Raw genomic sequence first — 18,104 nt, 5'->3', positions numbered from 1 at the left:
TCTTCATCTGTATTTGACCCTAAAGTTTCATCTCAAATGGAGTCACAATGCTAGGTATTGATCATTACTCCTTTTCAAAGCTTAGGGCATTCATACAAATATTTAAAGATTTTTCATGATCACCATATATCTTGTTATCAAGGTAATGCATACAAATAGGAACAAGTCAAACAGGACAGAAGAGTTTATGATGAAAGGAGACAGTTGCCAGCCTCACTGTTCCCCAGCTCTGGCCTCATTCTCGAGAAGCAAACTTCTTTTAAACATTTCCATTTTTAGTTCTTCTGGTATACCACCGTAACTCTAAATAGCATGCATATGTACTCTTGCTCCTTAATCCATTACTTGTAGAAAATTTATTGACCCCCTACAATGGAAAGTAGGGGCTGTAGCTCAGTGGTAGAGTGCATGGTTAGCATGCACGAGGCCCCGGGTTCAATCCCCGGCACCTCCAGTTAGGACTTGGCTTCTTGTGTAGCAATTCTTCAGGGGCTCAGACGGTAACGCGTCTGCATACAATGCAGAAGACCTGGGTTCGATCCCTGGGTTGGGAAGGTCCTCTGGAGAAGGAAATGGCAATCCACTCCAGTACTCTTGCCTGGAAAATCCCATGGATGGAGGAGCGTGGTAGGCTAAAGTCCATGGGGTCGCAAAGAGTCGGACATGACTGAGCGACTTCACTCACTCATTACAATGGAAAAAAAAGAAATTGCTTCACGAATATGCCTCTCTGTCCTCCCTCAATTTCCCCAAGTTGTATGGTTTCCCCCTAATGGGTTTTAGTTCTTCCGTTATTTAGCTGTACTGTGTAATTATACCTTAAACCTGCATTTCATCAGCCTCACTCAGGATAATGGACTGTGGCAGCCAGTTTTGGTCTCTTCCCATGCTTCCCACCCCTCTTTCTTTGGGGAAGGAATCTTTCTCTCCTGAGGCTGTGCTGGGAAGTGCTTCTGGCTGGTCAATCAATGCGCTCCATCTCCTTGGCCACGGCAATGGCCTCAACACTGGGCATGTTCCCCAACCCAGGTCATTAAAGCGTCCTCCCCAGGCCTTTTACTTCTCTCTTTTTCTCTGGGATTGCCTCTAGCAGGGAAATGGAACATTTCCTCTTGTAATGTCCTTCTAGGCCACCATGTGGAGAGATCTTGCTTGAGAAAAACAACCCAGAGGCTGACGGTGGTGAGAGGGGGAACTAACGAGAGAGCCTGAGTTCTAATGACGGGAGAGATGGCTGGATCTAGCTCATCGGCAGCCTAGTTCACCTCTTGACCTTCACTGCTACCTAAGCCCGAACATTTCATCGTTAGCTTAAGCCCACTGTATTAGAAATTCTGATTCAGTTCAGTTCAGTTCATTTCAATTCAGTCACTCAGTTGTGTCTGACTCTTTGCAACCCCATGGACTGCAGCATGCCAGGCTTCCCTGTCCATCACCAACTCCTGTAGCTTACTCACACTCATGTCCATCAAGTCGGTGATGCCATCCAACCATCTCAACTTCTGTCCTCTCCTTCTCCTCCCTGCTTCTATCTTTCCCAGTATTAGGGTCTTTTCCAATGAGTCAGTTCTTCGCACCAGGTGGCCAAAGTATTGTGTTTCAGCTTCAGCATCAGTACTTCCAATGATAACCCAGGACTGATTTCCTTTAGGATGGACTGGTTGGATCTCCTTGCAGTCCAAGGGACTCTCAAGAGTCTTCTCCAACTCCGCAGTCAAAAGCATCAATTCTTTGGTGCTCAGCTTTCTTGATAGTCCAACTCTCACATCCATACATGACTACTGGAAAAACCATAGCTTTGACTAGACCAAACTTTGTTGGCAAAGTAATATCTCTGCTTTTTAATATGCTGTCTAGGTTGGTCATAACTTTTCTTTCAAGGAGCAAGCACCTTTTAATCTCATTGCTGCAATCACCATCTGCAGTGATTTTGGAGCCCCCAAAAATAAAGTCAGCCACTGTTTCCATTGTTTCCCCATCTATTTGCCAAGAAGTGATGGGACCAGATGCCATGATCTTAATTTTCTGAATGTTGAGTTTTAAGTCAACTTTTTCACTCTCCTTTTTTACTTTCATCAAGAAGGTTTTTAGTTCTTTGCTTTCTGTCATAACGGTGGTGTCATCTGCATATCTGAGGTTATTGATATTTCTCCTGGCAATCTTGATTCCAGCTTGTGCTTCATCCAGCCCAGCATTTTGCATGATGTACTCTGCATAGAAGTTAAATAAGCAGGGTGACAATATATAGCCTTGACATACTCCTTTCCTGATTTGGAACCAGTCTGCTGTTCCATGTCCAGTTCTAACTGTTGCTTCCTGACCTGCATAGAGGTTTCTCAAGAGGCAGGTCAGGTGGTCTGGTATTCCCATCTCTTTCAGAATTTTCCACAGTTTGTTGTTATCCACACAGTCAAAGGCTTTGGCATAGTCAATAAAGCAGAAGTAGACATTTTTCTGGAACTTTCTTGCTTTTTCAATGATCCAACAGATGTTGGCAATTTGATCTCTGGTTCCTCTGCCTTTTCTAAATCCAGCTGGAACATCTGGAAGTTCATGGTTCACGTACTGTTGAAGCCTGGCTTGGAGAATTTTGAGCGTTACTTTCCTAGCGTGTGGCATGAATGCAATTGTGTGGTAAGTTGAGCATTCTTTGGCATTGCCTTTCTTTGGGATTGGAATGAAAACTGACCTTTTCCAGTTCTGTGGCCACTGTTGAGTTTTCCAAATTTGCTGGCATATTGAGTGCAGCACTTTCACAGCATCATCTTTCAGGATTTGAAATAGCTCAACTGGAATTCCATCACCTCCACTAGCTTTGTTCGTAGTGATGCTTCCTAAGGCCTGCTTGACCTTGCATTCCAGGATGTCTGGTTCTAGGTGAGTGATCACACCATTGTGGTTATCTGGGTCATGAAGATCTTTTGTGCATAGTTCTTCTGTGTATTCTTGCCACTTCTTCTTAATATCTTCTGCTTCTGTTAGGTGCATATCATTTCTGTTCTTTATTGTGCCCATCTTTGCATGAAATCTTCCCTTGGTATCTCTAATTTTCTTGAAGAGATCTCTAGTCTTTCCCATTTTATTGTTTTCCTCTCTTTCTTTGCATTGATCTCTGAGGGAAGCTTTCTTATCTCTCTTTGCTATTCTCTGGAACTCTGCATTCAGATGGATATATCTTTCCTTTTCTCCTTTGCTTCTCTCCTTTTCTCAGCTATTTATAAGGCCTCCTGGGACAACCAGTTTGCCTTTTCACATTTATTTCTCTTGGGGATGGTCTTGGTCCCTGCCTCCTGTACAGTGTCACGAACCTCTGTCCATAGTTCTTCAGGCACGCTGTCCATCAGATCTAATCCCTTGAACCATGAACCTTGCCGTGTAGGGCCAGCCAAGATGGACGGGTCATGGTGGAGAGTTCTGAGAAAATGTGGCCCACTGGAGAAGGGAATGGCCAACCATTTCAGTATTCTTGCCTTGAGAACCCCATGAATGTATGAAAAAGCAAAAAGATAGGACACTGAAAGAGGAACTCCCCAGGTTGGTAGGTGCCCAATATGCTACTGGAGATCAGAGGAGAAATAGCTCAAGAAAGAATGAAGAGATGGAGCCAACACCCAGTTGTGGATGTGACTGGTGATGGAAATAAAGTCCAGTGCTGTAAAGAGCAATACTGCATAGGCACCTGGAATACTAGGTCCATGAATCAAGGCAAAGTGGAAGTGGTCAAACAGGAGACGGCAAGAGTGAACATCGACATTTTAGGAATCAGTGAACTAAAATGGGCTGGAATGGGTGAATTTAACTCAGATGACCATTATATCTAATACTGTGGGCAAGAATCCCTTAGAAGAAATGGAGTAGCCATCATAGTCAACAAAAGAGTCCGAAATGCAGTACTTGGATGCAATCTCAAAAATGACAGAATGATCTCTGTTCGTTTCCAAGACAAACCATTCAATATCACAGTAATCCAAGTCTATGCCCTGACCAGTAATGCTGAAGAAGCTGAAGTTGAACGGTTCTATGAAGACCTAGAAGACCTTCTAGAACTAACACCCTAAAGAGATGTCCTTTTCATCATAGGGGACTGGAATGCAGAAGTATGAAGTCAAGACATACCTGGAGTAACAGGCAAATTTGGCCTTGGAGCACAGAATGAAGCAGGGCAAAGGCTAATAGGCTTTTGCCAAGAGAACACACTGGTCATAGCAAACGCCTTCTTCCAACAACACAAAAGAAGACTCTACACGTGGACATCACCAGATGGTCAATACTGAAATCAGATTGATTATATTCTTTGCAGCCAAAGATGGAGAAGCTCTATGCAGTCAGCGAAAACAAGACTGGGAGCTGACTGTGGCTCAGATCATGAACTCCTTAGTGCCAAATTCAGACTTAAATTGAGGAAAGTAGAATTTCTGATTAATATAGAGCTAGTCATGGCATAGGGCTCCCCTGGAGGCTCAATGGTAAAGAATCGGCCTGCAATGGAGGAGGTGGAGGTTCTACCCCCAGGTTGGGCAGATCTCCTGGAAAAGGGAATGGCAACCTACTCCAGCATTCTTGCCTGGGAAATCCCACGGACAAAGGAGCTTGGCAGGCTGCAGTCCCTGGGGTCACAAGAGTCAGACACGACTCAGCAGCTAAACCACCACCAGCAATCATGGCATATTGAACGCCCCATGGCATATAAGATGAGAATTACCAACTATGCTTTCTGTATTATTTTCCTACCACTGCTGTGGCAAATTATCACAAATTTAGTGGCTTAAAACATTACACATTTTATAGTTCTGAGGACAGATGTCTGAAATTGGTCTCACTGGTCTAAAGTGTCTGCAAGACGATGTCTGTTCTGCAGGCTCTACTGGGAAACTGGTTTTTTTTTTTCTTTCTTTCTTTTTTTTTTTTTTGTCAATTCCAACTTCTAGAGACTGTCTGCCTTCTTTGACTTTGTACCTCCTCTCCACCTCCATCACTAGAAAGACTGGGTTGAGTCCTCACATGGCATCACTGTGACTTCCTCTGCTGCCTCCAGCCTCCCCATTTAAGGACTGGTGGGATTACACTGGGGATCCAGCATGCTGTTTTTCTGAGTTCCCTTTGCCACTGTGATCTTTCTGACACTGCTTCTGACGCTCAGTGTGTGGTATTTTTTCCAGCACTAATCAATTCTCCAGTCTCCAAAAACAACACCAAATCTCTGGTTCTCTGACACATCTCAGTGTCCTACGATTAACTTCAGTTCTGACTCTAACTACCCAAAGTTAGCAGAGCCCAGTTTTAGGGGTTCAGTCCCTCAGACTGACCTCGGTTCAGATGCCAATCACATGTACTGTGTCTCCCGATGACCCGCACTTCTGTCCAGCTGCTACAAATTTGGAGGCGTGCGAAGTTCCCGACTATAATTTTGGATTTGTGTGTCTCCTTCAGCCACATCAGTTTTTGCTTCATGTATTTTGAGCCTCTGCTGTTTGATGTGCACACATGTAGGATTGTTATGTCTTCCTCCTGAACTGATCTTTTTATTATTTTATAGCATCCCTTTTTGTTCCTAGTAACTTTCTTATTCTGAAGTTCCCTTTGCCAGATGTTAATATACAGCCACACCTAGTTTTAAAATTCATTTTTACATTGTTTTTTCCCCATCACTTTGTTTAATCTACCTTTGCCATTGAATTTAAAGTGAGATTTTTTTTAATTAAAAGAAATATTTACAATGTTGTGCTGGTTTCTGCCATACAACAGTGTAAATCAGCCATAATCATACATCCATCCCCTCTCTCTGTAGCCTCCCTCCCCTCCCCTCATCCATCCCGCCAGAGCACCAGACTGGGCTCTCTGTGCACAGCAGCTTCTGAAGTAAGAATTTCATTGCATTTTTTGGTTGTGAAGTGAGAATTTTATTGGTGGATTGTTGTTTTCGTTTTAAATCCATTTTGCTTATTTCTGTCATCTTGATGCATTTAGACCGTGTAATTTAAGGTGATTATCAAGATGTTTGAGATTAATCTACCATTTTATTATTTGTTTTATGTTTGTTTTCTGTGGTTCTTGTTCCTCCCACCATGGGGCCTGAGTGAGTGCCTGATCTCGGCAAGCTGCGGTGTCCTCTCAGCAGCTCACAGCACTGCTGTGATGGCATGTGCAAGGGCTCTGGTTCCGGGCCTGGCGCAGAGAGGCGCCCTATTCGCGGCTCCTGTCAGTTTTATTTCTGCACCACGGTCGAAAGCTGAGCGCTGGAGGGGGCAGCGCATCGCTGCGGGGTGACCACAAGCCTCTGTCGCTGACTCCTGAAGCAGTCTGACTGAACCACCTTTGGTGCCAGAGAATGTCCCAGGAAAGGAGGTGTGTCCTTGGAGGGGACCGCTTCCTGATGGCTCAGCTGAGTAAGGGAGGGGGTTGGGGCCATTTTAAGAAAGTCTCTGCCCAATATACTCCATCTCTTGGGGGCTCCACCCACCCCATGTCAAACAATAAAACTACCATCCACCACCATTAAATGCAGTTTATATATAACCACATGAGTTATATATAACTACTATAAAATGACAAGTTCCTAGCTGACATGATGTTACATATTGTAGGCATTTAACTAATTGTAAACATGTGATTAAAATGCTTACACATTTCATCAAAAGATTTTTTTTATAACTTTCGAGAATTTTGGCGCTCCCAATGGTTTCTATGTCTCAAACATTTTTACAGGCTCTGAAAAAACTCAAAGGGCCTGCATCCTTGGCTTGGAATAAATGAAACAGCCGTGGGCATCATTCTCAGGAGGATGGTGGGGATCAGGCTTGCTGAGGGAGGGTCAGCTGGGTATCCACTACCCTGATGGCAGGGCATCGTGCCACAGTGATCAGTTTGCTCATAACACCAACACCAGGACCGATCCCACAGAACCCACAGTGAGTAGGCTACAGCAGGCTACAGCCTGTGGGGGTATCAGTGGGTGAAATCCTGGCTTTGTTGCCTTCTGGCTGTGTGACTTTATTCAAGTTACTTGCCCACTCTGATCCTCAAAGGCCCTAAAGTCTTTTTACCCTTTGGAACCTTTAGGACCAGCATGGCTTTGAGGCTCTGGTTTATTGGTTGCTGCCTCTTATTTAACTCCTCAAATATGGGCAATTAATTTGGCTTAAAGTAGGGCATTTCTGGGCACTCTCCTCACTCTGACCTGGAGGCTGTTAGGAAAATAACTGCGCAGAAAGAATGGGGCAGAGGGGAACTTGTGGCTGGAGCTGTCTTTGTCTTATTGGCAAAGGGAAGGGGAGATCAAGCACTTGAGTTACAGAGAAGAGGATCACACACATTTTCTTAGATTGAAGCCATTCCTGAGCTTCTATCTGCACTATTGCAACTCCTACGAAATTGTCAAAGTCTTATCCCTCCAGGTTGGCCTGACATGTTGTCTCCATGCTAATGGGGGTGAGTGAGCCTGAGCTGTAAAAGTGCGGCCACCTGAGACCCGCCCAGCCTCTCACTGCGGGAACCGACAAGACTGGGCCCTGTCAGTGAGTGCTTCCTGAGACCCAGCAGGGCAGCGGGGGACGTATGGGCACTTCTGCCTGCTTGGTTCTGGACTGACCCAGTCTGGGCTTCGAAGGGCCATGCCCAGGAGGGCTGCACCCTGGCTGGGAACATGCCCAGTCTGCCAGCACTCGACCTAGGGGAGAGGCCAGGCTGGCGCAGGAAAGCAAGGTCACAGGGTGCCCATGGTCTGGGTGCCCTAGAATGTGAGTCCAAGCCAGGGTTTTTTCCTCTTCTGAAAGTAAGGTCCAGGAATGGGGGTACTATTGTTATTGCTGTTTTATTATTGCTAATATTGGAAGTACACACTGGGCAATGTTGTAGGCATCAGAGATTAAACATGGATGAGGTAAATTCCTCTCTTATGAGGCTCATATTCCAGGGGAGGAGACAGATACCCTTCCCTCTAATTAACAGACAATGGGTATAGATATAGTAACTTCCCTGAAGGGGAAGGGACAGAAAGTTATGCTGTTGGGGTGGGTTAGACTTCAGGAAGGGAAATAAGCAATGTGAAAAGGGAAATAAGCACAGAAACAGTGAAGGGGAGAAAGTTACCCCAAGGTCACCCCTGGGAATGGCAGAGTTAGCGGGCTGTTGCTCTCCACTTTGTCCTGCTTGTTATGCCAACCTATTGGGACCTATTGAGCTGAGCAGAAACTATGGCACTTTAGGTGTGCGGCCCCAGAGGACAAGGTTAAGGGGCCCCATGCAGGCCAGAACCTGAGCCTTCTGTGTTCAGCCTTCAGAGGAATAACTCAGAGTCCTGCATCCTGTCCTGTTCAAACTCTGCAGGCTTTTCCTGGCTCTGTCCTGGTGGGCTCAGGAGTTAAGACCTGCCCTTTGCAAAATAATGACTGAGAAGTCAGATTTTGAAGGAGAACTTGGAGACTGTCACCTCTTATGTTATGAAGGAAAAACATGTCCAAGGAGGAGAGCTATTTGTCTATGATCACATAGCTGACCTGGAGTTGTCTCCTAAGGGATCCCTCTGTGTTCCCTCCACTGATGTGGTTATAGTCCCTTCTGGGCAACTTGCATGGGCCCAGAAGAATGCATCGCTAATGGTGTAATTCCGTGGAAGGTGGGAATGAGGGATATACGTGTGTGGAGTAAACATAGCCTGCTTATGCTGGCTACATCATGCTAATGGCATGATGAAAAGTTAGCACACACTTGACACATGGTAAGCCTTCATGGAGTGATGCTCCCCTCCTCTTCCATCACCTGACTGGGGACACGATGTCTGAGTTTTGGGCCTTGCATTTTGTTGGTACTCTACTGAATTTTGCTAATTACCTATGTGAATGCTGAGGTGTGGGGACGTGTCTCTTCCTACTTTCTCATCCTCATACAGCACTCCTTATACACTCAGGGTGGGGGAGGTCTAGAGGAAGTCAACTCTTACCTATTCATGCTAATTATATGATCCAGCATGCATACACGTGTGCACATACACACACACACACACACACCTATACACCTACCCACCCCTCACTTCTCAAACTTTTGGAGCCAGCGAAAAATGTAGGCAGGCCTAAGACAATGTTTGCTGACCTCTTTTTTCCTGTGTTTTAACAGAAGAAGGCAGTCCTCCGGGCCCACATCTGCGGAGCTCTCTCGGGCACTGCTGGGTCTTTAATCACATTCTGGAGGACAGGATGATCCGTGGCTCAGGAATCTGCTTGGCTGATAACTCAATTCTGCCACTGGGCTGCATTTGTGAGCAATGATAGCACACCCCACGGAAATCTGGAATCCAATTAGGGCTAAGGGTTGCATCATTTCTCATCTCTTACTCTGCTTTCCATGGCCCCAGACCATCCGTCTTGCTTGGCTGAGGGCTCCCTGAGGTCTGCAGGACAAACTTCTGACCTTCCCACTGGGGCTGGGCTGCTCTCCTGATGCTCATAACAGTCACAGGGATTGGAGTCAAAGCACGTGGGGACAGGCTTTTCTTGGTCCCTGAGACTGGGGCATACAGGACAATTCTGGAGAAACTGTTAGAAAATCAGATATTAGGATTTTAATAATGTAGAAAGCAGACGCCAAAAAGGTGTAATCTGCTTTCTTCACACAAGAATGCAAATGTGCCATTAGATAAGGGCTCCATGGCTTTACATCAGGCCATAAGCTCAAAAGTTTCTGAATTTTTCTGATATTCATATTCACTTCCCGATTTTTATGGCTATTAAGATTTGTCCCCCCTTGGAAATATCTGATGGACTACATTTGTCCCAAGGGCTCAGCCTTGTCATTTTATGAACTATTACTATTTAGATAAGGAACAGCAAATGTCTTTCAACTTGCCTCTCAGGTCCAATAGGTTGGTGGTGGCTGCTCTAAAAATTGGGTCTAGAAAGATTCTGAGTCCTAATTGGGTGCAAAGGGGAAAGAATGCCATTTCAATTAGCAAAATCTTTCCTGCCTACTGGAGAGTGAGAGGGGGCACATAGTCACATATTTGCTGTGCTCCCACAACCGTTCTAAAGTCTGAAAGGGGCTTTAAAATAAGATAAATAGATCCAGCCCTCACGTTGTTCTCAGGCTGGCAGAGCTGGTAAGTGGCAAGTGTTCCCAGTCAATGAACAGTGTCCTGGTTGGGGCCGATGCAAGGATCAGTGTGCATACTAGCCAAGCGCATGGACTTTGGACGAAGTCTACTGATACTTAACTGCTGGGTGGCAGTGGGCTAGTCAGCTTTATGCTCTGAGCCACAGTATCTTCATCGGTAAAAAGAAGAAAATACCTATCTCACAGGGTAGTTGAGGTCACTAAATGACATCAAATTTTGAAGCATTAGATGCTTACCTTATAATTATCATTTTTGTATAAACACAGATGGGCCTCTAAACTTTGCCTTGGGTACAGAGATGGTTCCACAAAAGAGGCCCTGTTTTGAATTGCAAGTGGTACACAGGCAGCCTTCAGTAAAAGAGGACAGAGACCATTCAACGCAGAGGAGGACGTTCTGTCCCCCCTTGGTTAAGGAAGTCTGAACTAGGTATTAGAAAATATTAGGATCAACATTCAAAGCAACTTTCCTGAAATAAAGGAAGACTTGAATGTACTGACTGAAAGGAAAATTAATACAGAGTGGTCAACCCTGAGATGGATCCTAGTAAATGAATGTTTGACTTTAAATAAAAAAATTCTAAGGGCATCCAGTGAAAAACTATCCCTTTAAGAGCTGGGTTTAAAAAATCCCCCAAACAAATGAAAAATCACATAAAAATTCAAACTGACAGGAGCACTTCCAAAATAGCCAAATAAGACCTCTGAAAATATGCTCCTCCATTAAAGCGATGAAGATGCTGGCAAAAATTGTTGAAATCAATTTCTTCAGAGCTCTGGAAATAACCAAAAGTTTTCAACAATTTGGTATCATTTATTGAAGAGAAATGGCTAAATCATGATAAGAATAGCAAGTTTTATGGTGTTTTCACTTGCCTTATTCTCATCCTCCTCTCAAGCTCCAAGATAGGTTTGAAAACCAAAGCCCTCACAAGCCTGGTGTCTTTAAAAATCAGCAGACTGGCCAACACTGAAGAGGACATAGTGGTTTTAAGCTTTCCCAAAAACCCCATCCCCAAAGAATTGTCATTCTTTAATCTGACAACTCCCTGGAAAATCTCTCTTCTTAGGGCTTACTTGCATTTGACATGGTTCAGAGGTCACTCTGTGCAAATAGCCCTAATCTGAGGATATTTGTCAAAAATAATTAGCAGCCTGAAGTGGCAATACCAGTTGGGGCTAACAAGAAACTGATCAAAATATTAAAAGGAAAACTGAGGAATGAGGTATTCATAGGGCCGTGGAAAAAGGTTTGGCATATACTCAGAATTCCTGAAAAGTGAAAGTGGTTCAGTCATGTCTGACTCTTTGCAACCCCATGGACTGTATGGAATTCTCCAGGCCAGAATACTGGAGTGGATAATTTTCCCCTTCTCCAGCGGATCTTCCCAACCCAGGAATCAAACCAGGGTCTCCTGCATTGCAGGCAGATTCTTTACTAACTGAGCTATCACAGAAGCCTAAGATTTCCTGAAAGCCTTTAGCAAGTACTGAGTTGTATGCATGCCCAAGACCTGAATAGGGCTTAACCTCTTACTGATCTTGAGGTGCTGAGAAAGCAGGAAGTAAAGACTGAGGCAGACTGTTAAGTGCGAGACTTGTATACTGAAAACCACAAAAGGCCATTAAAAGAAATTATGTAAGACCTAAATAAACAGAAAGATAACCTATGTTCATGAATTTTGATGGTTAAGATGGTAATATTGTTAAGATGGTACTACTTCCCAGTTGGTCTAAAGATTCAGTGTAATCTCAGTAAAAATCTCACCTGCACTTTTCTCAGAAATTTGCAAGCTAATTCTAAAATTCATATGGAAATGCAAGTGACCCAGAAAAGCTGATATAATCTTCAAAGTGAAAAATAAGGTTGCAAACTTGCTTTTGCTGATTTCAAAACTTATCACAAAGCTATAATAATAAAGACAGTATGGTACTGGAAGTGGAATAGAATTGAGAATCCAGAAACAAAACTCTCACATTTGCTGTTAATTGATTTTTAACAAGGGTGTCAAGATAATTCAATGAAAAGAAGTTTAATAAATAATACTGGGACAACTTGATGTTCACATGCAAAAGAATGAAGTTGAACCATTACCTTCCACTAAATACAAAAATTAGCTCAAAATGGATCAATCTAAATGTAAGAACTAAAACTGTAACGCTATTAGAAGAAATTTTAGGGGTAAATTTTCATGACCTTGAACTTGGCAAAGGATTCTTACATATGACACCTAATACAAGAGCAAAAGAGAAAAGCTAAGTAGACTGGATATGATCAAAATTAAAACTTTTGCTATTCAAAGGATATTTCACAGAATTGGAAACAATATTTGCAAACCATAAATCTAAGGGACTTGCTTATGGAATATATAAGCAACTTTACAACTCACCAACAAATGACAAATAACCTAATGAAAACATGTGCAGAAGACCTGAATAAACATTTGTCCAAAGAAGATATACACATGGCCAAAAACACATGTAAAAATGTTCAATGTTATTAGTCAGTAGTTAAATGCAAATCAGAACCACAATAAGATACCACTAACTCACTAGGATGGTTACAATAAGAAAGACAGATAATACTAAATGTTTGTGATGATATGGAGAAACTGGAAACCTTATACATTTCCGGTGGAAATATAGAATGGTTCATTCACTTTGGAAAACAGTTTAGCAGTTCCTCAAAAAGTGGAATGAAGAATAACGTGTGTGTGTGTGTGTATGTGTGTGTATATGTGTGTATGTGTGTATGTGTATGTGTGTGTATGTGTGTATGTGTGTGTATGTGTGTGTATGTATGTGTGTGTGTGTGTGTGCACTCAGTCGCTTCAGTGGTGTCTGACCCTTTGTGACCCCGTGGACTCTAGCCCTCCAGGCTTTTTTGTCCATGGGATTCTCCAGGCAATACTACCAGAGTGGGTTGCCCTGCCTCTCTCCAGGGGGTCTTCCTGGCCCAGGGATCAAACCCGAACCTCCTGAACTGCAGGTGAGTTCTTTACCATTGAGCCACCAGAGAAGCCCGAAGAATTACTGTAGTTAGTAGTAGTTTGTCGCTCAGTCGTGTCCGACTCTTTGCGACCCCATGGACTGTAGCCTGCCAGGCTCCTCCTTCCATGGGATTCTCCAGGCAAGAGTACTGGAGTGGGTTGCCATTTCCTTCTCCAATTCCATTCCTAGTTACATACCCAAGAATCTGAAAATATATGCCCACACAAAAATCTTTTATTGGCATATTCATAACAGCATTACTCATAATAAGCAGAAAGAAGAAACAGCCCAAATGTTCATCAACTGATGAGTCGATAAACAACCGTGGTATTACATTCTGGTAATGGGAGAGAGAATTAATTACGGAAGCATGGCCGAGTCACTAAACTCACTAAAAGGAAGAAAGGACGTGAGCTGAAAACTCATAGGAAGACGAGTACAGAAAGCTCTTTATGCACAGGAAGCATCACGAAAACCACTTGTAGGAAGACAAATTAAAATGTCAATTTGTTACTTTAGGCAACAGATTAGCAATGATCAAATTTTTAAAATTAACTGTGTTAGTGAGAGGGTTAGGAAACTGGTACTTTGCTTCGTTATTGATAATCAGAATGTCAGTTTGGGGGCAATTTGGCAAAATTTATCTCAAATACAATTTTACATGCCCTTTGATCCATGCAGTATATTTTAGGAGTCTATCCCGTACTGTATGAAGTCACACAACGATGTTTATTACAGCATATTTTCAACAACCCCAAACATCCTAAATGTCCTTGATTTGCATTTATCACATTATCCAACAATTGCATTCCTGGAAATTTATTAGAGAAAATTTAGGTCAACACAAAAACTTCATTCAAATGTTCATAACAGCTTTATTTATAATATAATATTTACACTGATGAATAACTCATATGCAATGAAATGCACCAGTCTTAAATTTTATAATTCATTACGTTTGGGTTAACGGATGCTCTTTTGTGACCCACTCTTTATAAGATTTAAAATGTTTCTAGCATCTCAGAAAGTTCCTTTGTTCTTCTGCTAGTTAATCTCTGCTACATCACTCCATCCCCAACTCCCAGGGTCTGATTTCTTTCACCGTAGATTAGTTTTGTATAAATGGAATCACGCACTGTGTGTTCCTTTATGTCTGGCTTCTTTGGGTCCAGAACATGTTTCTGAGATCCTTTTGTATTGTAATGTGCATCAGTAGTTCATTTCCTTTTTATTGCCTGTTAGTGTTGTCTGGAGAATCCCAGGGACGGGGGAGCCTGGTGGGCTGCCATCTAGGGGGTTGCACAGAGTCGGACGCGACTGAAGCGACTTAGCAGCAGCAGCAGCAGCAGCAGCAGTGTTCCATAGGATGTGTACACTGCAATTTGTTTATTTATTCCCCTGTGGATAGATGATTGAATTGTTTCTTGTTTTTATCTTTTATGAATAAGGCTTCTATACACATTGCCTGTAAGTCTATTTATTGGAGATGAGTTTTCATTTCTTTTGGATAAAAACCTAAAAATGGAATTGCTGGATGATTTAATAAGGTTTATATTTAAATTTATAAGAAATGACCAACTATTTTCAAAAGCCTTTGTACCATTTGCTTTTTCACTAGCAAAACAGATGGACCTTTTGAAATTTCTAACAGCCATGCAGTTTTTATGTTCATATTGGCCACTTGTACATATTCCTTTGTGTTTTCTCAGGACTTTGCATGCTTCTAAATTGGGCTTTTTACTATTGAGTTGTAGAAATTCTTGTTTGTTTCCAGCTTTGTGGACATAATTGACATAACATTGTGTAAGCTGAAAGCAAATAATATGTTGATTTGCTGCAGTTATACATTGTAAAAGGATCACCACCACAGTGGTAGTTAACACCTGTATCAAATCTCAAAATTACTACTTGTTTTATTTTGGGAACACTAAGATCTCTTATCACCTTTCAAGTATATTGTTCAGTCGCTCAGTCGTGTCCGACTCTTTGTGGCCCCATGGACTGCAGCACGCCAGGCTTCCCTGTCCTTCACCATCTCCCCGAGCTTGCTCAAACTCATGTCCATTGAGTCGGTGATGCCATCCAACCATCTCGTTCTCTGTCATCCCCTTCTTCTCCTGCCTCCGATCTTTCCCAGCATCAGGGTCTTTCCTAATGAGTCAACTCTTTACATCAGGTGACCAAAGTATTGGAGTTTCAGCTTCAGCAACAGTCCTTCCAATGAATATTCAGGATTTATTTCCTTTAGGATGGACTCCTTGCTGTCCAAGGGACTCTCAAGAATCTTCTCTAACACCATAGTTCAAAAGCATCAGTTCTTCACCATTCAGCTTTCCTTATGGTCCAACTCTCACATCTATACATGACTACTGGAAAAACCATAGCTTTGACTAGACGGACTTTGGTTGGCAAAGTGATATCTCTGCTTTTTAATATGCTGTTCTAAAAGAGCAAGTGTCTTTACATTTCTTGGCTGAGGTTACCATCTGCGGTGATTTTGGCGCCCAAGAAAATGAAGTATATAGTATAGCATGAAGACTGTGATCACCACGCTGTATATCAGATCTCTAGTTTCTTCATCTTATAACTGGAAGTTTATACATTTTGACTAAGAGTTGTAGTAATGCTTAGATATTATGGGATCAAATTCCTTGGTATGTTTTATGAATACTTTCTCCCAGTTTAACTTGTCTTTTAATTTCCTTACTGACAAAGTTTAAAATTTCAATAAGGTCCAACTTATCAGTGCTTTCCATTGTAATTACTCATTTGTGTGTCTTGTCTAAGACATATTTTCATATTGTAAAGTAAGAAGATATTCTGCCTGTTCTAGAAGGTTTTAAGTCTATGTCTATGATTTATCTCTATTTTTTACCAGTGCACATTACATTTAATATTTAACAAGTAATTAATTAAAACTAATAAGACTTGCTATGTAGCGTAGGGAACTCTACTCAGTACTCTGTATAGGAGAAAAGAAAATTAAAAACAAAACAGTGGATATATATATATATATATATATATAAAACTAATTCACTTGGCTGTACACCTGAAACTAACACAAGTATAAAAAACTAAATCAAGTATACGTCTATATATATATATATATATATATATATATATATATACTTGAAGTATACTTCAATCAAGTATACTTCAATCAAAATTAAAAAAAAATCTGATTAAAGAAAAACCAGGAAGGAGGGAGGCTTAAGAAGGGGATATATATATATATATATATATATATATATATATATATAACATTATGACTGATTTGCTTTGTTGAATAGCAGAAACCAACAACATTGTAAAGCAATTACCCTCTAATTTAAAAATTAAAAAAAAAGAAAAACATATAGGAGTCAGTAAGAATGTCAGCAGCCTTGAAGTTCAAGGTGTATCCTGATTGTGTCCGGCTAAGTAGCCTTGGGCATTTCCCTCCCCAGGGAACAAAGTGGGGCAAGGCGGTACCTGCAGCCGTGACTGAGGGTCAGTACAGGTTAGCGTTTTAGAAATCTAACTGGAGAAGCTTACTGCTTAGCAGTGAGGAGACTCCAGAAAGCTGATATCCAAGGAAACTGGAAACTGCCCGTACCCAGTGCAGATGAAGGCCAGGGACCCTCCGCCACAGCCCCTCATCCCTCCTGCCTGGGCGCCTCGGGGCAGTGAGTGCCCGCTCCCACTCTGACATTTCGACTTTCTGCTAATCTGAGTAAGCCACAAGAGGGCACCGTGAGCATGGCTTTCTAAGCCAGCTTGGCGCTCCCTGCCGCATCCATGAAGTGCTGGGCTCTGCCTGCTTGTGTGAAGGTGGTTTTGGCTCTTGAGGGCCAGAGGAGGCCTTACAAGTCACATACGGTCACATGGGGTGGCAGGGAAGAGGGTGGAGCAGTGACTTCCCTCAGGGTGTGAAAGGGTCTGCCCCTCAGAACACAGACCTGGAAATGGGTCTGTCAAGGGAACCAGGAGGGGAGGAGGGGCTGAAAGCAAGGGCAACAGGGAGCAGCAGGTCCCAGTCAGTCTGGTACAGGGAAACCGGGAATATGGAGGTCTGGTGTCTGGGGTGGGTCAGTTCATCTTAGGTTAGGAGATGATGGCCCATGTCCCAGCAGACCAGGGGCAGAGCTGAGATGAATGACTGTTTTAATTAGGATCAGTTTATGGCAGAGTGGGATGGAGGTGAGGGAGAGGGAATTATCTGTGAGAAGCTATAGATGGCAGACAGGGGCAATGGGGTAGGGCAGTCATGGTCCACCCGTGGCTACACTGGTCACTCTGGCAGCAAGGCATCCCAGGGTTAGGAGAAATACTGAGCTATGGAGAGAAAGGCTTGGCTACAAAGTAGGGCTCTTGGTCAGAGCTGACTGGCCTAGACAGAGCGAGGTGAGTGTGTCCAGTTAAGCTGAGTGTCAGGCACCTCTGGAGTTCAGGTCAGAGAGACGCTGATAGGAGCCCAGCTCCAGGACACATCGCAGAAATGGTACAAGCCCTAATCTCCAAGCTAGTAGCCCCATAATTCCATCAGAGCTCAGCCCCAGGGCCAGGCCCAGAGCCAGGAATAGACTGGCAGGGGGACACAAGGACATCAGACAGGTCCACTTTGGGCCAGTCCTACACGGGAACTTGGATATCTACGTGGGATCATGGAAGTCCCCAGAATCCCATACTCAGGCTCAGAGCTCACAGAGTTACTTCAGAATTTACAGGCCGATGATGAGAGCTGTGGAAATCAGCATCTGCTCCTCACTATGGAGACAGAGATACAGTGGCCTGGGGCTCCATCACAGCTGCATAGCAAGATTTCACTTCCCAGGATCAGGACAGAGAGTATCCAGACTCAGCTTCTTTCTCTAGAATTATCTTCAGGATCACAAACCACTGGACTGGAAAGGTGGAGGGCATCACTGTCAGTAGTTGCAAAAGCTTCACTCTTGGCTCTGAGACTGCAGAATCATGCAGGCATGCTCACCTTCTGTACTACTGATGGAAATCTTACTAAGATTCATCCC

General features: G+C 43.1%; 1 non-coding gene across 1 annotated transcript; it reads left to right on the top strand.

Moving 5' to 3' along the window:
* The first annotated feature begins 382 nt into the window (after positions 1-382).
* On the top strand, positions 383-454 carry TRNAA-AGC (transfer RNA alanine (anticodon AGC)). The gene has a single exon. It is a non-coding gene; the product is annotated as a tRNA-Ala (tRNA).
* Positions 455-18,104: the final 17,650 nt, after the last annotated feature.

The sequence above is a fragment of the Budorcas taxicolor genome, chromosome 5 (assembly GCF_023091745.1).
Source record: "Budorcas taxicolor isolate Tak-1 chromosome 5, Takin1.1, whole genome shotgun sequence".
Lineage (NCBI taxonomy): Eukaryota > Metazoa > Chordata > Mammalia > Artiodactyla > Bovidae > Budorcas > Budorcas taxicolor.
The sequence above is the reverse complement of the archived record's forward strand: the minus strand, read 5'-3'. Positions and strand labels throughout refer to the sequence as shown.